Consider the following 10,690-nt stretch of genomic DNA (forward strand, 5'->3'; position numbering starts at 1 on the left):
ACTGAACATACTATAGTATTTAAATTGTAATTAAAAACCACTTAAAAGTCATGACCCTATTAACGCATATTATGAAACAATCTGTTGAGTCAAACCATTTAAATTAATTAACGCGCAATAAAAACACACATAACGCAACACAAAATTACATGCTATTTATCACGCATTTTCAAATTTCAAACAAAATATATAATGCAAAAAAGCTTACAAAGTCAGCTTTATTTCATTAGCATATTGAAATCAGAACTAAAGATGGATCTTTTCTTAGCAAATCATTAAACCAAAATAATTCCAGCATGCAATTTAGAAGCAGTTATTTTGCATGATTTTATATTCAATTATTTTAAGGAACAACAACAAACTTCCTTAAGAAAACACCAAAACAATTATTCTGGATATATTTAAACAATTATAAACTGGATTTATTGAAACCTCAAAACTAAAAAGAGTACAAAGATAAAAACTAGACTGAATGATATATAGTTTGAAAGTGGCACGAGACACACAGTAGATTTGCAAGGCAATTGCTGCATGGTGTTGTGGGCGGTAGCTAAATAATACTGCATGTAAAAAGGACTAAAACAAGTTAAGATATGAGAATGAAATTTCATTGGTGACTGTACTTATATTATATGCGAAATGTTGTGTCGAACACATTACAGATATATTTTTCCGCCGAGCAAGTTGGATTTTGTTAAAAGCCGTATTGCTAAGATGCATGATATTGTGGAAAAGGTAAGCAATAAGTTATTCAAGCATTTTACTGATTTTAAATTTATTTTTATATCAGTTATTCTGGTTAATGAAATATAACGGCAAAATTTGTGTCCGCTTATTTTTTCCTCGGGTATAAACTGCACCGGACTTTAGTCATTCATTCCATTGGTCTGCAGCAATAATAGAGGATGGTATAGTGATAATAATAGTATAGTTAAATATATTCAAATAGGCTTCTCAAGAGAAAAAATGAGAAAGATAGCTATACAAGTATTTGTCCAGAATAACCGGGCTGAGCCATGCCGCACGTGCATGCGTTTTCCGAAAAAGATCGAAAGAGACAAGTGAAATTGCAGCAAAAAGTTTTCAAAAACATTGATGATTGATGAAGATATGGTTCTAAACCATTTCAGAAACCATGTTAAAACATTTTATATTTCAGAAATGAACATTTATATTTCAGAAATGAGCAAAATTTATTCTCCACTGCCTTAGTAGACCTTGCAAGGATTGGTTTAGTTTTATTATTGAAGAGCATCTATTCTAGTCCAGTGAAAATTTTAACGTAGTCATGGATTTGTTTTTTCTAGATAACGACGCACTACCCTATCCAAGGGTAGCACCAACTTACACTCACCTGGATGACTCGGAGTTGATAAAACTGAATTTGCTTTTATTTATTCCTATGGAAAGGACAGTATGACATGTTTTGCAGCAACCATATATAGGGAGAATGACGAATCAAATATTTAAATGTATAGTAGGTTTAATTCTTTAACTCGAATCTGATTGAATGACGTTTGGCCAATATGTGATTATTGTGTTATCCCTTTTTTATTTTATTATACTTCAATCTCTGTCTGAGAAAAACGTTTGATGCAACAACAATGGAGGCCTCTTAAACGTGCGAAAATATCGCCGAAGAAACCAGGGCCGTAACTAGAACGATAATTGGGGAGTGTTCAGTTCTGACCAACAGATTTCTTTTGTAAGTGCAAAAGCTCACACTGGATCCGTTGGGCGGAACTGAATATATGAATAAACACCCCCCCCCCATTTATCGTTCTATTAACGGCCTTGAAGAAACCTTTCCGAAGTGTGCGAAGGCAACTGGCATGTAAGTATCGAGTGTGTGATTTGTATGATAGGAAAATAATTTGCTTCTCTGAATTCCAAAAGCTCAATTCTCTCGTATTTTACGCAACCAATGAATGCTTAACCTAATTAGTTTCTCAATTATTTCGTACTGTGGCAAGGCGGTTTAGTCCAAAAAAAGGCTAAAAAAGGAAATATGTTTTTTGACAAAAGAGAGACAGTAGCACTTTTACAGGCGACAATAGACCTCGAACGTAAAGGCAATCTCGCTATATAGCGATAACGCTATATGGATGATTGGAAATGCATTATCAATGACAAGGTCTGCAAAGAATCAGGACTTACAGAAAAGTACAGCCAAATACAGCTTATAAATAAAGTAAAACGCTGCGATAGGGACGGGAAATATGCTAATTTCAAGTGACATGCCTTCCATATAATTATGACAATGTGCTGTCACATTTTATAAGTATACATTAACATTATGTCTGTACATTTCTTGAACTTTTGAACATCATGTAATACAACTTAATAGGGTAATGATTAATAATTATGTTATGTGTTAGAGAATAGCTACCTTCACTCCGCTATTCAGCCTCAAGTAATTGCGTGCTTTATATATCCCTCATAGTGTAGGGAATTCATTAAATTCCATTTAATTAATTAAGAGTGGCTTGATTAAGATATAAGATCACTGGGATCCATAGGCCCCTTGTGATCTTTTACCTAATTCTCGGGATTCTATATATCTCATGGAGACGTGATTATTCTGTAACCATTACTTAGTCATGCCGAATTCAATTGTATCTTAAAATTACATAAAATAATCTTATGACAACGTGCCTTTGAGAGGTGTGACAGGGGACTATCATTTGCAAGTGATTTTTCCTAATTTACAAATAGGCCTATGAACAACTTGCTTTTAGTTTAAAAGAAGTTGAATTTACTTTTCCAGGTTGTAATTACCTATGCAATTTGTAACAATTAAAGCATTTCTTGTTTTTTAGTAAAAAATAAAAAAAGCACTTAAAGTTAAATGCTAATGTTTTGTTTTGACTATTTTTAAACTCAGTTTACTAGGATCGCTTGTGACAAAGTTCGTTGTGGTCAGAACGAAGTTTTCAAAGTAAGATATATTCAAGCCAAATCTTGAATAGTTCTTGTATGGAATATAAATGTTGTTTGAATTTTTAAACCGTAAAGAAGCATAACATCTTCCACTTCCTAAGCATCTTCTAAAAACATTGCTAAAATAGCCATCTGGTATTCAGCTCTGTTCATGTTTACAAAATTAGTACCGTGTTCGTAGTCGTATAACTTTGACAGAACTGTTAAATTCAAATATCCTGCTGCACGAAGACTTAAGACGAAGACTACTATTCCCAGTCTACCTCGGCCAAAACAAGTCTTCGTCTTCGTACTTCGTTTCCTTGCTCAAACTCGCTTGTACCTGTTCTGAAACAATAATCTTTCAATACCCACAGGCATTCGATATTGAAACAGCAAAATGAAAAAAAATGCATTTTTGAATGTAGTGAATTGGTTTAACCGTGTATATTGAAAGTAAACTTTTATCCATAAACTTAGGTAATTAGATACTATATACATGCATGAGGTAGCGAACAGCATCGCAGCCAGGGCCGTAACTAGAACAATAATTGGAAGGGTGAATCATTCATATATTCAGTTCTGCCTGACGGATTTCGATTCTAAGCTATTTCGCTTAAAACGAAATACATCTGGCCGAACTGAATATGTGAATATTAACCGCACCCGAATTATGGAACCTAAAAAGTAAAGAATGGTAATCCACAGCATAGAAGGGGGAGAGAACAGTTAAAAGTTTTGAAAAAATCAGTTAAAAATGTAAACACCATGAATAGGGTGAGAAAGTTTAAACAGGGTAAAAACTAGGACTAAAAAAAAGTGAATACCTTCACAATGCAGTAAAAAACAAGGTAAAGGTAAAAACAAAAATAGCCGTAAGAATATTTAAAAAAATGCAAAAAAGGATGAAAAATAAAATACAGGGATTAAACAACTGTATAAAAAAACAGTTATATACAAGAAAAGCCTCAATTAGTAAAAAGAGAGTGAATACTGGGGTAATAAAAATACAAACCAATAAGTATATAAAAACATCGAAAAGCAGTAAGAAACAGAAAAAAATGGAACCAATTTCAGATTCCCCTAAATGACATGGCATTTCGCACAACATAGTGCCAAATACCATCAAATTGTGCTAAATACCATAGCAATTGTGCTTAATGCCATAAAATTTGTGCTAAATGCCATGGTATTTGGCACAATGTTAGCATTGTGCCAAATACCATGGAGATTATGCCAAATGCCATAGTCATTATGCCAAATGCCATGGCATTTAGCACAATGATAATGCCAAATGCCATGAAATTATGCCAAATGCCAACCAACAATCTAACTATCTATCTATCTATCTATCTATCTATCTATCTTTAGATCAATGTCTTGTCCTTTTTGTAACCCGATGTTGACAGCAGGATATCTCCGTTAATACATTTGACATAGTTCTGAAATTTGCATAGCATACTCTTTGTAAGGTCTATTTTGCTATGCTATGCCGCAATCTCTCACAATTACGCTGTGTTGTCTTATTTTTTAACAAAAGTAGCTTGAAGGTTACAAAAAGGAGCACTAGCGCTGAAATCGTCATTTTTAACTCTTTTTTTTGCGGATCTTGGGTAGATGAGGGGTTGCAAGCTAAATAATCTTTATCCAAAGAACCACCTGATTCTATTCCGGTCGATCTTCGAGCTTTGAGGGCAAAAATTAGGTGCAGATATGTTGTACTCTTACTGCACTCGTTTGTTGCACTCTGTTTAGAAAGAGCTCTGAAACAAGGCAACAACTTTTGATTTTGTGCATAAAATCTTTAATTTACAAGGAATCCAGCCCATATTTTGCAGTGCTTTATATTTATGTATGAATATAACATACAGTAAGTCTCAGAATTTTATCGTTTTTTCTTTTTTTTTAATTTTAATTTTTTTATGAAAATAGTGAGGTTACAAAAAGGAGCGTGTTCCTTTTTGTAACCTAAATTGTTCCCTTTTGTAACATTTCGAAATTTTGTTTTTGAGAATTGAGCTATAACTCCTCTGTGCACAGTTTACTAGTGTTTAACTATCTCAAAATACAAAAACGGGAATAAAATATCGCCAAACGGCAATTTTTAAAGCATTTGAAGTTCACGTCGGGATAATGCCATTTTTATATTAGTGAAAGGGTATATATCTATTTCTTCAATTGGAATGAATAAAATGTATAATATTGCAGTATATACTAAAGAAATAAATTTTTTTATGTCTAGAAAATATTTTTTCAAAGTTTTTAGAAAACACCCTCCATTTGCCTGACAATCTTAAGGAGGGAGATGCCCGATTTTTCAGGCTGTTTTATAGGGTATTTTGGGATTAATAAGGATCACATAGTGTTTATTTTGCTCTATTTTGGACATTTGTAAAAAGGTTTCGGCGATTTTAGGATATTTTGTCTGTTAAAGGTAAGAAAATATTATTTTTTCTCCATATTTTACATTTAAGAGTGAGTTTAATAACATGCCTTATTAACTAACTAATTTACAGCAAATAAAAATAGCTTTAACAGTTGCTGTTTGTTTTCAAGGTTGAAGGATAACTGAGTAAATAAGCCAAATATTATGATATTGTTATCATAACCTCTGTTTTCTATACTGTAGCAGAGGAATCAAAGACCTGTTTAAAATAAAATTTGGCCTTTTTATTCAGTAATCCGGTTGTTTATGTGAAGTGCTAGTTTTTAGGCTTGGTAGTTTCAAAGTTAATAGGCCAAATAATTATAACATACCCCTCTGGTTGAATTTGGCACAGCCAATACATACTTAAGAATTTTGTGCGTATAATTGTATTACTGTATTCCATGGAATGGGAAGTTCTTGCTTGTGTGCATTTTAATTATAAATTGCTGGAGGAACAGTTTGCTTGCTCTGACTACATTGGTCAATAACCTGTGATCAGTCTCTAACAATTGAATAAGGGTCTGATTACTCTGATATACTTTAAAAGGTTACATATGTTTGTATAATTGAGTGAGGATATGCTAGTACATTTGTGCATATCATTCATATCAACCTGATAATGGTAATGATGTGTTAATTTTGATAAATTGTACTGGTGGTCATTGCCTAGTGCAATTAATTTATAGAAAGTAAATAAGGATCTGATATGCATTAAAAAGTTGGTTTGTATTGCTAAGTGAGAATACAACTAGTAGATAACTGTGCATATGATTGATATTAATCCAAATAGCAACCCTTATATTCTATGCCGGGGGAAGTTTCTGCATGTTATTAACTAATTGCTATAAGAACAACAAGCTGTAGATACATTAGGGTGATAATGACCTCTTTTGTTGAATTGTATTATGGCCATTAACCTGCAAACGACCTCTAGAAAGTAAATAAGGGTCTTAGATACAGTGTACATAAAAAAGCAAATAATATAAATAATATATTCTGTGGACGGGGATTTCTTGCTTGAGAACAGCTCATTTGATGTGGCTACTACAGAATAGTAGTGACCTGTTTTGATAAGTTATGGGGTTGCCATTAACCTGGGGGTAACTTGTATGATATTGTTAATTTCTAGTTTGGTCATAGCATGCCATCAGTCTTGAGAAATAAAAGGGTGAAATTAAGGGCTGATATACTTAAATAATTATATTTGTATATTAAAGAGTAGATACATATTTGTATACTTATCTTATAAGTGTATATCAAGCCTACAGCAACCCCTATTCTATGGAGCAATACATTCTTGGAGAACAGCTTGCTTGCTTGCTTGTTGAGTGAGGATATACTAGTACATTTGTGCATATCATTCATATCAACCCGATAATGGTAATGATGTGTTTTGATAAATTGTACCGGTGGTCAATGCCTAGTGCATTAAACTCTAGAAAGTAAATAAGGATCTGATATGCATTAAAAAGTTGGTTTGTATTGTTAAGTGAGGATACAACTAGTATATTTGTGCATATTATTGATATAAATCCTTCCCTTATATTCTATGCAGGGGAAGTTTCTGCATGTTATTAACTAATTGCTATAAAAACAACAAGCTGTAGATACATTAGGGTGATAATGACCTCTTTTGTTGATCGAATTGCATTATGGCCATTGCAACCAGCCTCTAGAAAGTAAATAAGGGTCTTATAATATACAGTGTACATAAAAAAGTTATGTTTGTATTGTTGAGTGAGGAACATTCGCTTAGCCAGCCTAACAATTTTGTCCCGCTATCTAAATTTTGAGTTATTAGAATTTCTCAGGTCTTTAGAAATGTATTGTTTTGACAGTCAGTGAACACCAAAGTATTAGCATAGCGAGACAAATCATCAGTCTGGCTATGCCACTGGTGGGGATACATCTAGTATATTTGTGTGTATCATTTAAATCAACCTGATAGCAGCCCATATATTCTGTGGAGGGGGATTTCTTGCTTGTTAGCATGTTATTAACTAATTACTAGGAGAACAGCTCACTTTATCTGGCTACTAAAGAATAGTAGTGACCTGTTCTGATAAGTTATGAGGTGGCTATTAACCTGGGGATAACTTGTATGATATTGTTAATTTCTAGTGTGCTCATAGCATGCCATCAGTCTTGAGAAATAAAGGGATGATATACTCAAAATAGTTATATTTGTATATTAAAGAATAGATAAATATTCTAGTATGCTTATAAGTGTATATCAAGCCTACAGCAACCTCTAATTCTATGGAGCAATACATTCTTGGAGAACAGCTTGCATGCTGTGCCTATTATATGTACAGTAGAATACTGATGCCCTGTGTTATTTATGATTTTGATAACTGGGTGGTCATAACATGTAATCTGTCTTTAGAAAGTAAATATGGGCTGATACATTATACTTGATAATGTTTGTTTAACAGAGTAAGAATGTGCTAGTGTATTTATGCATATAAACCCGACAGCAGTCTTTTGATTCTGTGGAAAGGATTTTTATTACCATGTCCTTTGTTCACATCAAATTTTAGTATTATCTCTGAGTGGTCTTAGACTACAATCAGTGACAAAACTATCTGGACATTTCACTGAAATTTTCAATATGAACCCCCCTTGTACCCCCCCGCTTCCTTTCGATGTTGAATATAAAAAATATGGCTTAATATATTACTTACTGTCGCTCCAAAGGCTTTCTACAAAAACAAATTTGCCTTTAGCCAACATTGAAGAGGGGGACGGGGGAGAAGCCACTGTTTTTAATGAGCTGTCCAAAAAATGAACGAAAATATGTAAGTGTCCGGAAAGGTTTTGTCAGTGATTGTAGGTTAGGAATGTTCTATTATATTTTTGCAAATTTTAGTAAATTTTGACTGGTTGTACTTTATATTTATAGCAACTTAGTTTAAAATTTTACTAAAGCACCGTTGCCCCCTACCTGGGAGTACTTGTTACAGGGTGCTTGTTCTATGTAACTCAGTTCCGACAAACCAACAGTTTTTTTTGTTTTTCAGCTACCTGCTTGTTTGCTAGTCTTCACTCTATGGTCAGGGAGTATTATTTTCTTTTATTTATGTTTATAATCCTATGTCCCGGCCTGTATAAGTTGATGTATAGGATATGTATAGGATTTAGGTTTTAGATACTTTGTATGCTGGGTTTAATTCGGAAGGAAAACATATAACATATAATTTCGGTATGCATTATGTGGACCATAGTAAGTGATAACAACATACTTATGGAACACAATTTGGATATTAGGACCAAACCAATAGCGTTAGAATATAGAAAACACCTAACTGTACGGTATGTGTTAAAATGTCAAGCAAACGTGTTTGCTATTTTGCTTATAAAAGCTCCGATGAAATGCGTGACTTGATTATCTTAAATACACACAAATATGTTTTAGTAGAGCATACCAACTACCAAGTCTATGATAAGTGACTCAAATAGTCTAAAACTATGGTAGTTGGAAATTATACTTGTCGCATACTTGTTTGAACACTTTTGGTACCTATGTATATACTTTTTTTAGTAAATTATCTTGCATTGGTACTGCCCTGATATGCAGTTTGCGAATTGAGTATTGAATTGTGACTTGACATCAATTAGCACATCCTTTACCACGCGTCTTTAACTGTAATTGAGATTTTGGTACGTGTATGCATGGGAAAGTTGGAATCTTAAAAGTTAAGTTACAAAAATTGCTACGAAACATAATTCTGATCAATATATACGCTAATTATGTCATCACACTTCCCTTAGTTAACGCGCTAAAAACACGCAATAAGTTTAGAGAGTCCAGTTAAGGGTAATTTCCCCTGTCACGTTTTCTGTCCGTAACTATTTATACGCCCGTGAATTTTAAAAGGGTTTCAGTTGCTATAAAACTAAATAGGCAAGTTTGTGAAGAGTAATAAACTCTGGGTATCTATTCATTAATTCTGTTGTTTCAAAAGTCAGATATTATCTGGAAGTCAACCTTTATGACTCTTATGTAGCTATGTTTCAGTGGAAGCCTGCTTTCACAAACACACTGTCTAAAATTCTTCGTCTGGCAGGGTAACAATCAGAGCGGAAATTACCTGACTAGTTTTTATATATGTGCTTTATTTGCATGGAATAAAATTCCAATACTGTACCCACTTCGTGTGTACGTAATGAATAAAAATGGTGTTCCATATTGGCTTAATCACAAGCATTTAATTCCGATAAAGATGAACGGCAGCCTTGAATCTTCTCGGAACAAAAAAATTCTACGGCGCTGTTACTTCGAGCCTTGAAATGTAATTTAGTTTTTATAAATGTTTGAGCATTTGGTACCCAAAGAACATGCCCTGTCTCCCTGGGGCGAAAAAAGTTAACCTGTTTGATTGAGTATAACTTAATAATTAAACGAGCTATTATGCTATAATTATGTTTTTATATCCTCTGTCTGAATTAAATTTGGATATAATGCATGAGGTTTTACATACTGTTTCGACCAAGTTATCGCTGATATCCTAGTGGGGGATATTTTTGCAATTCCTAGTATACTCTAAAAAGTTTCCATCTGATTGCTCTTACAGATCTTACAGATTCAGCTTCATAAGACAATGATATTAGCAACAATGGTATGTACGTTAACTGTAAAAAGTAAGATTATTATAAAAGTTTCATATCTACATTCTGTATTGAATAATTGAATTGAAACTTATATTTTAGAAACTCCAAACAACCCAGATGAAAGTGAAACTTCCTAAAACTTGTGACAGCGAGTAAGCTCCATCGGTAAATAGTTCTAAAAGGACATTGACGTCACTTCTAACAATAGAAGAAGAGCGTTTATTTACTAAAACCTTTTCAAAGCTCCTTCACTCGTCCCAACTTGCAGAAAACACCTGGGCTTTCCCATTTGTTGGAAACATTAACCGTTCTCACATTAGAAGACAAACAAATCATCTGGTCGAATAAGTCGTGCTGCAAATTGTTCGTCCAATATGAATTCTAGACAGACAAAAACACGGCTTTGTGCTTTGTAAATTACTGAAATTGCCGCTATTTCCATTCCCCTTGCGATTGCAATACTGCGATATTATTTTGTTCGTGTAATTTGTTCGATATGTATGAATCCAAGACATTTTACAATTTACGAGGACTAGTTCGTCAAGACGATCAAATCGTCCCCGAAAAATCGTCTTAAAAGACGGGTCAAGCAAATTTAGACGATTTTGTTCCGTCTGAAATTTTGTCCGACTCGTCTTCAAATAGATGATTTGTCCAACTGAGACGACTTATTCGACCAGATGATTTGTTCGTCTTCTGATGTGAAAACGGCTATTTACTGACCGCCAATTA

At 33.6% G+C, this 10,690-nt stretch overlaps 1 long non-coding RNA gene across 1 annotated transcript; it reads left to right on the forward strand.

The window, feature by feature from the left end:
* Window positions 1-5,287: 5,287 nt before the first annotated feature.
* Window positions 5,288-10,414, forward strand: LOC114525189. The gene is made up of 3 exons (XR_003687166.1): window positions 5,288-5,353; window positions 8,368-9,966; window positions 10,058-10,414. It is a non-coding gene; the product is annotated as an uncharacterized LOC114525189 (long non-coding RNA).
* The last annotated feature ends 276 nt before the right edge of the window (window positions 10,415-10,690 follow it).

This window comes from Dendronephthya gigantea, unplaced genomic scaffold (assembly GCF_004324835.1).
Source record: "Dendronephthya gigantea isolate DGI-Jeju-01 unplaced genomic scaffold, DenGig_1.0 000033F, whole genome shotgun sequence".
Lineage (NCBI taxonomy): Eukaryota > Metazoa > Cnidaria > Anthozoa > Malacalcyonacea > Nephtheidae > Dendronephthya > Dendronephthya gigantea.